The 8,637-nt window shown below is 36.4% G+C and overlaps 1 long non-coding RNA gene across 1 annotated transcript; it reads right to left on the minus strand.

Annotated features, from left to right (window-relative positions):
* Positions 1–4,387: 4,387 nt before the first annotated feature.
* On the minus strand, positions 4,388–6,279 carry LOC125677726 (uncharacterized). Its single transcript, XR_007371259.2, has 4 exons — positions 6,127–6,279; positions 5,629–5,766; positions 5,451–5,537; positions 4,388–4,521 (listed from the first exon to the last, which is right to left on the minus strand). It is a non-coding gene; the product is annotated as an uncharacterized LOC125677726 (long non-coding RNA).
* Positions 6,280–8,637: the final 2,358 nt, after the last annotated feature.

Below are 8,637 nucleotides of genomic sequence, written 5' to 3' on the forward strand. Positions count from 1 at the left end.
CGCAGTACAGTGTAGTAGTATATCTATCTAAATTCAGAGAGAGAGAGAGAGAGAGAGAGAGAGAGAGAGAGAGAGAGAGAGAGAGCAACAATTCATGTTGGTTCAACCGCGTAGTGAATTCAGAACTGCTTACTTATGCAGTAGATATACATTGTATGTAAATACTGAAGCGTGTTACCTCAGACGATCGACGTAAATAAACAATATGAACATATGATCCGTTATACGCCATCCCTGTATGTGTGCATGCCGGTCAATTCACATTGGTGTACACGTACAGAGTATAAACTTTAATGTAATGAGCTACCTCAAATCGAGGATGGTCTGTTGATAATAAGCTGGCCCTAAAGTGATCTTTCTTCATTTTATTTCAAACGCTTTCTATCCGATTTAAAATCCCGATGTCCTCATCAAAAGAGCTGTGATATCCCTTTCACTTAAGAAATCTCTAAACACGAACCAGCCTTCTGCTTTTAAAGGAATGATATACCAAATTCTTACAGGCCACGTAAGAGCGCGGTCTCTTCTGAAATGGGTCTTCAAACTGTACATGCGTTGCTGCGGAATTAAAGTTTTCGCTTTTATGGGATTGATTTGGATGTAGTCTTAAAATATTTCCAAAATCAATGTACTTCGCACTTAATTTGGGATTGAAAATATTGTTAATATATACTTTCTAGAAATAAATCAAGCGAATTAACATGAAAATGTAAAATAAAGATTATAGATGTCAATTTGTACTGCGTTTGTTTCGGATTCCATATATTTCATTTATTACTTTATATCTTTTTATTCATTCATGAAATACAAACAAGTGTGCAGGGTTTTGTGGATCCAAGACTATTTTCGCGGATACACACAACTAGTAATATATTCAAGTGGTCTTGATGTGATAAGGGGTCTTGAGTCTAGACAAGTATCCTTCCGCGTAAAATTGTTTCTACTAACTAATTTTGCGTACTGTAGCAATTAAAATATCCTTATTAAAATATGACTTCTTAATTAACTATTCGTCCTGAGGGAATGTACAAAAATGCATATTGTCAGTGTGGTCCGATAAAAAAAATAATAATAATAATAATAAAAAAATATTCCTTTCATCTTCTGCGTCCTGATATCTTTGACGCTTGAGTCAAGTTGATTTCTTGTTGAAACATGTAAATACAATTTCTCACCCAGAGGTACATATTTACAGTTGTATTCCCCGAAACGCTTGTGTTCTGCACCAGACGAAATGGAATCAAAATGTTCTCAGGGTCAGTACATTCATTAGATATTAAAGATCTAGAAAAAATAAAAGTCTTTTGTAAGACATACGCCATATACAAGAAGTTTTGGGGTTGAATTACAAAGAAACGGACGCTTTTTGTACGTGGTGCATACTGCCTCAGACTACGGATGACCGCACAGTAAATAAAGGTAACATTTTTTTTTTTACCAATTGTAATACATGAATACTCACTTTCGATTTGATGTTGTCCATTTATTCAAATAAACATTCAAACCACTATGAAGGAGAAATATGTTCTACACTGAAAATACATGCAAGGCTGTGTGATGGATGCATTCAGGGTTTTTTGTTTGTTTGTCCAACGAGTTAAAGTGGTGCATAATTATCCATGAGATTCTGACGACAGGAACCAGGCAAATGCATGTAAACCCCAAATATGATGCATCTATTCCATTTAGCTCCTTAAACACTTCAATGGCACAATGCCTCCTCGCGCGTTTATGTATTCTTGCATCATTGCGTAAAAATAAAGTACATGCAACTATTTCTAATCCGTTTACATTCAAACTTTGAGTAATTCAGAAAAATCAACTTACGTTCTAGCAAAATAAAAAAAAAAGTGAAATTAGGTCAAAGTGATTTAGTGTACAACATTAAGCACCATAGAATATCTTTGTTATATTTTTAGAAATTGCATTGGCAACGAACCCAAAAATTCCATATATTCCACATCATTGATATGATAAATGTTTCTAACTATTACACCGCATATGACGTAAAGCTTAAGAAAATTGCGTGATATTTTACAAACACTTTTTAACCATGATTTTTACTCTTTCGGAGTTCAGCTGATTTTAGGTTGTAGCCTGTATGATTTTATAAAGATTACATCATAAATATTTCCTGAATTATCCAGCATGTCATATTACACATTATTCGTAAATGAGAAACGACAGACCCAACGTCAAATTAACGCTTAAAACGTATGCTTTGGTCGTATAAAGCAGAAAACACGTGCGGGAATTGGCAACATTTCACTATCACAATGAACACTTGGAAATCCATCCTTCCTGACAATCAATTTTGCCTGTCAATTTCATGCGATTTATGTCGCTGTTTTAAGTGGGTTGATTGGTCGTTGTCCGCTGTAAATTTCATATTTTGGGTAGTTTCACTAACTTTATGGTGACATGCCGATATGGAGTATCCAATTCGTGGTTTGCCAGTAGAATTGCTCTTTACGAGCAACATATTCCTCTCTCGTGTCAACTGTTAACCAAAAATGGATTAAAGGATATATTCATATATGTATATAGCTGTACATATATATTTATCTACTGAGCTTGTTAGGAAAACATCCAAAAATCGATTGCATTGTTTTTGTTCGCTTCCATTTCCCCATCCGTACTTACATAGAGAAGACAGCCCAATTGTGATAAGAAAAGGAAACTTCATGCTGCGGACTATTTGATACTACCAAATAAATGCATTTTACACATAGATTGAACTTCATATTTTGTGTAATAAAAGTTTGTGTAAGTTTCCCCTAGAAAAAAAAAGCAAAGGGCTGTGGCATATGCATTTTGAGAATTGAGGTGGATAAACATGCCATACAATGTATATTTTACAAGTATATAATTTGAATTTTGACGGCGGTAACTCGTGAGTAGTGTATTGCTACATGTATGTTTTGATGTCTGTCAACAAGATAAATGTACATGAATCACGTGCTTCAAAATGCTGTTTATTGGATGTCAATGAAATGTTACATGCAGGACGAGACTGATAAGAAAAACGATGATTGTGAGTTGGATTGGAGTATCTAGTTATTCATTTCAGGTTGATGTTTGGTGTTGGTCTGAGTATAAGTTTGGTTGCTAGTTTAGATTAAGATATCTCACGTAATGATGTGTTACCCATATTCACGTAACACACAATCTAGTGTAAAAGTCACATTCATTAAATACAATTTTTTCCTAGAATTAAAGTAAAAGTTTAAATGTAAAGTTGTTGATGAAATATTCAGGATAAAACAAATGATCATACAAAATCCTAAATACAGAACTGTAACTCTTTGTGTGTGTGTGTGGAACGGACCAGAGAGTTACAGATCCAATGAATGTACCTGGGAAGAGACCACCGACCTACCAAAAATAAACTAGGAAACCTTCTCACTTATTGGCGTGAGAGGGATTCGAACCCGCGCTGACCAGAGGTGATATGCCGTGTGATTTTGAGCGCGATGCTCTAATCACTCGGCCACGGGGGCCCCGAAAAGAGTAGACAACACAATGTAAAATCAGTCCAAGTACACAGAGTGAGTTTACATCATAAAACACTTTAGAAAATGATTTTGTGAATTCTTTCTGTTTTAGAAATTGACTAGAGACCTTGTTTCATCGGTAAAACCTAGGGGCGTCACCCCTGCGCCCTCCGCCAGGGCTCTCCCATACTTTGTGTACACTTCATTTTCTTTCCGGCTATATGCGCCTGGTAATAATCAATTGGTCTTCTTTTTTTATTATGAACTTTGGCTCTGTTGAGTATTAGATGTTATTTCACAGACTTCAGTGTTTGACACTAAGGCACGTCCGACAGACCGAGTCTACTACATGATCGAGTAAAATGTCGGTTTACTAGTCCGAGTGGTCGTCGTGCAAAAATTAAAAAAGAGACTTTATGATCGGTCGCCAGGAGATTATATGTTGTGGTTTTGAAAAAAAAAAATACTGTGATTTACTGCAGGCCTACACTATGAAATAGTAAACTTAATTATATATATTCAAAGCCATCATTATCTTTTGATTATTCTATTGAATTGAATTACGGGTTTTACATATATCTAATCACGATTTTTTTTTATCAATAACAATAATAATTTTCGCTGTCCGGGATCTGTGAACTCGTACTATTATTTACGCATTGAACGCGACAATTTAGTTTTATGGTTTTATTTCATGTAATCAAAGTTTAAATACTTTCTCTTTGTTGTATGGCTTATGTTGCTTATGTTTCCCACGTTCATACCTGGCAGAAAGACGGACAAGTGTAAAACTTTATTCCGCGACCACTTCGTGGCGGGGGCATAAACAGAACAAACAAAACATGTTGATAAAGTTAAAAATATTTAATCTAATTTTAAAAGAACATTATTTCCAAACTTTTTAGATATAACACAGAAAACTTAAAAAGGATTTGCATTGTATTCATGCTCATTCACAGGTGTTTTATTTCACTCCCAGAAACTTCAACAGTCTTCTTCCAAGTCCGCGCTTCTTTGTTTTAGGCACCTGTAATTTATACGATCTTTGTTGTAAATTCATGATATATAGAGCTGTTTTATGAATCCTAACAGACCAATATCCTCCCACAGTATTGGCGTACACTCAACTCGAGAAATACTCAATGCATATTATTCCGTGGGGATCCGGGTTAGAATAGATCTCCAGTACCCCTTGCTTGTCGTAAGAGGCGACTAAATGGGCGGTCCTTCGGATGAGACCGCAAACCGAGGTCCCGTGTCACAGCAGGTGTGGCACGATAAAGATCCCTCCCTGCTCAAAAGCCGTAAGCGCCGATCATAGGCCGAAATTCTTCAGCCCTTCACCGGCAGTGGTGAGGTCGAAATATTCTCAAGAAGGACGTTAAACAATATTCAATCAATCAATCAATGCATATTCAACTCCGACTTGGAGTGCTCTGCACATCTTACAATCCAGACATTGACAATATGTTGTTTTTACAGAATTTTTTTTTTTTTACTTCGGCCTGTGTAATACCGGGTACACCTTGTTGTGACAGACACCTGCACTATACACTCCCAATATCTGGTAATGTGGGGCTTTATATCCCCTGCATTTACAAAGTCATGACCCATCAAGAATATGTCTACATTACAATGTTATATCTCAAAGCACACTGTAATCTGTTAGGGTCAGACAACACAATATCGATATTCCGGTGTATTGCAAGACATTATATGGATGTACTTTGTGTTCTTTTTCCTGACAGAGTTTCAAATAACTGTATCAAGGACCAATGTCCCGACTTTCTACAACTTAGATAATGCAGTATATATGCGTTCTCCATTACAAATTATCCCTACAGTGCTACTCCCAAACTTTCTTACAATATAATTAAACGTTTATAAATTCCTAGGAATTTTTACGCCGATTTAAGATATAAAATAAAAATGAAAGTAATTTGTAAGGATAATTACCAGTTTTGCATTGTTGACAGGAGAACTGCCTGGCAAGGACGGTTCTGTGACGTCTTCCAGTTCTTCGGTAGTGTGCCTTTCTCTGTCCTGATAAAAAGCAGCTTGTTAAAATACGTATCATTAACACCCTATCAATGACAATCGTGGTGTCACAAATGCAAAGAATAATAAATAATACCTGAATTGGGATCTTAAAAGTGTCAATGTTGAACAAGAACAGCTTCCATGGCAGAGGCTCTTCATTGTCATCTTCAGTGTCATCTTCATTGTCATCCTCGCTGTCATCCTCAGGTCTGTTTTCCTGCACGTGGAAGTTCTGTAACAGAAATAAAACTTGTTTCAGATTAAAACACATACTGGCTAGTGCCACATTACTAGTACAGCATTGCTAATGTAACATTACCGATATATGTTATATTACTTATAATATATGGTATATTACTTATAATATATGATTACTAAGGTTACATACTAGTATTACATGACTAATGGTAAATTACTAGTATTACATTACTGATTATAGCGTTAAATTGCCCATTTTACAGACTGAGTACTAGTTCTACATCACTAGTGTAACATTACTAGTGTTACAGTACAACATCAAGTGTTATATCACTAGAATTACATTACTAATATCATATATCTACATCATAAATTGTATGAAGATATGCTGTACCTTAACCCCTTCGTTTATGGCCAACTCCAACTGCTCACGAGTTCCTGTATATGCATTAATTTGTTCATCATACTCGATTTGTTCACCGGTATCTGCAGCTACGTGGATTTGATCGCCATCCTTGTCTGTTTGTGAAGCTATATGGCGCTGTGGACTATCCTTTTCGGTATCAAGGCGGTTTTCACCAGCCTCTCTACCAAAATGTTCCTAAAATAACAGTACAAATGCTATATTTTTCACATATTGAAGAAAAGTTTGTTCATTGCAGTATATTGAGCAGTTGTTCACATTCGTCAGCCTTCAGGAATAAAAAGAAAATTTAATGATATAAATGCTTTTTTCCCCCTCAAATTGTAGTTAATTAGATAAAGAGATTAGTTCATATCTGATGAACTCGCGATGTACCTTTGTCTCCTGTTTGTGAAGGGATTCGAAATAGGCGTCTGTCGCCCAAGGTGGCAGAAACATCTGGAAATAGAGATTTACATACAGAATCTGCAATTCAAACCCATCTTATATTAATACACTGGACTGTTTACCCACCAAGCGTCCAAAACTTACGTTGACGCCTGCGTGTTTTTCTTTGATGATTTCGATCCTCTCGATAGTTTTAAGGATCTTTTTCCGACCAACAAGCTCTCTCTGTAAATATTTATCAATACATCAATTAGAAAATAATCTATTTAATTTGATAAGAATTAAAAATAATGCTCGTTTTAACTTGAAACGGAGAGACAGGATTTATCCTGTCAAGAAAAGCATTTATTGCAGAAGTATAGTCCTTACCATCTCTTGTTTGTTATCGGCAGCGATGTCAAAAATAGGGGATTCCATTTTCAATGTCAATCCTATCAGTTTCAGATCTAGAATCATGGAGGAAATCAATTTAATTGCAGAATAGCACCCCCCCCCCCCCCACACACACACAAAATTGTAGCATTTTAAAAAAAATCTTCCATATAAATAGAGTTAACTGTTAGATCTGGCACCAAGTCAACAAAAGTAGGAGATCGCAGACTAAACTACAAATAATGCGGTCTGGATCGCCGAGCTTTCGTGTGATACACAATTTGAGGAGAAAAGTCTACTCACTGCGCTTTGCCAGATACACCTTGTTGCAGCAACAAAGGATATGTTGTGACGTAATACTAGTATGACGTCATCCCATTGTTACGTATGGAGAATCGCGGTTTGCAAAACACGGACAGTCGCGGATCACGGAACTCTCGGAATACGGGAAAAGCATTCTATAATTACAGATTTGTATATTGTGAGTCCGCGATTATCACACGGGTAAATAACACTAAAGAAGTAGTTCGTAGTTAAAAGTTTGAAGATATTGACAATAAAAGCATTAATATAAAAGTATGGATTTTATTTTAAATATAAGATGATCAAAAGATAATTAAAAAGTAGGGAGACTCTGTTCAAGTTATTGTGTAAAGCAATGAACTTGATCTTTACGTTCTTGTTTTGAAAGTTGTTTACGTTTGACGTTATGTTTTTTCGTCATTCTACAGTGACGTCACACAGTATACGAGGCCTAAGAAATCGCTATCCCATAATGCCTAACTGGAAGAGTTTGGTTTGTGCATTCTCTCACCAGTGGGTGTTACGCTACGCTCCACCAATCGGAACATCACTCGGCCTATTCTGGAGAATAAACTTCTCCGGAATAGGTCGAGTGATGTTCCGATTGACGCTCCACAACACGTAGCACGCCCTCTGATGAGAGAATTTGGTTGGAGAGTAAACGAACTCTGATGGAAGTTTGTGGATTGATAATGATTCCAATATGAAATTGTTATTCAATATTGCTTCATCAAATTTCTAGTGTCTGCAAATTAGGAGTTTCATTTCAAAAGTATTGAACATCTTACAGGTGATTGGAATTATTATTATTGGGTTTTTTTTCTGAGTTTGTTACATATGAAACTGGGGTCTAGCTTATAAGTATTATCAGGTGGTGTCTTTACGGCATTGACAGAATAGGAAAAGAATATAAAGATTCATGTGGAAATCTGAATATAAGTCAAAACATGTTACTTAGACTTCAATCCAGTTCGCCTCCCCAATGTCAAATACTTGCCAACGCTCCTGTCCATCCCTTATAAAAACCTTTGATATACGCGGTTGAGATCTTATATTGCTGCAATCTTGCATCGCCGTCTCAAACTTTTGATATATCCAATTCCCCGCTACATTTGTGTCCAACATCAGGGGCGGATCCAGGAATTGTGGTTACGGGGGGCGCCACTTAATGAGAGGCCGCCTTGAGACCCTAAGTGGGTCCAGGGCGGAGCCCTGTTGGGGTCCAGGGGGCGAAGCCCCCGGAAGCTTCTGGATTTTACAGGTTTTATAGAGTTTGAAATATGTCTCCTATTTAGTCATTTGTACTATTTTCTATAATATTTCATAAGGTGAAATTAATAAAAATGACGCAAATTTTAAGGGTTTTGGAAAAAATTAAGTTCTCCCCCCTAAAGTATTTCAAGAAATCAAAAGATTTTG

Source organism: Ostrea edulis, chromosome 3 (assembly GCF_947568905.1).
Source record: "Ostrea edulis chromosome 3, xbOstEdul1.1, whole genome shotgun sequence".
Taxonomy (NCBI): domain Eukaryota; kingdom Metazoa; phylum Mollusca; class Bivalvia; order Ostreida; family Ostreidae; genus Ostrea; species Ostrea edulis.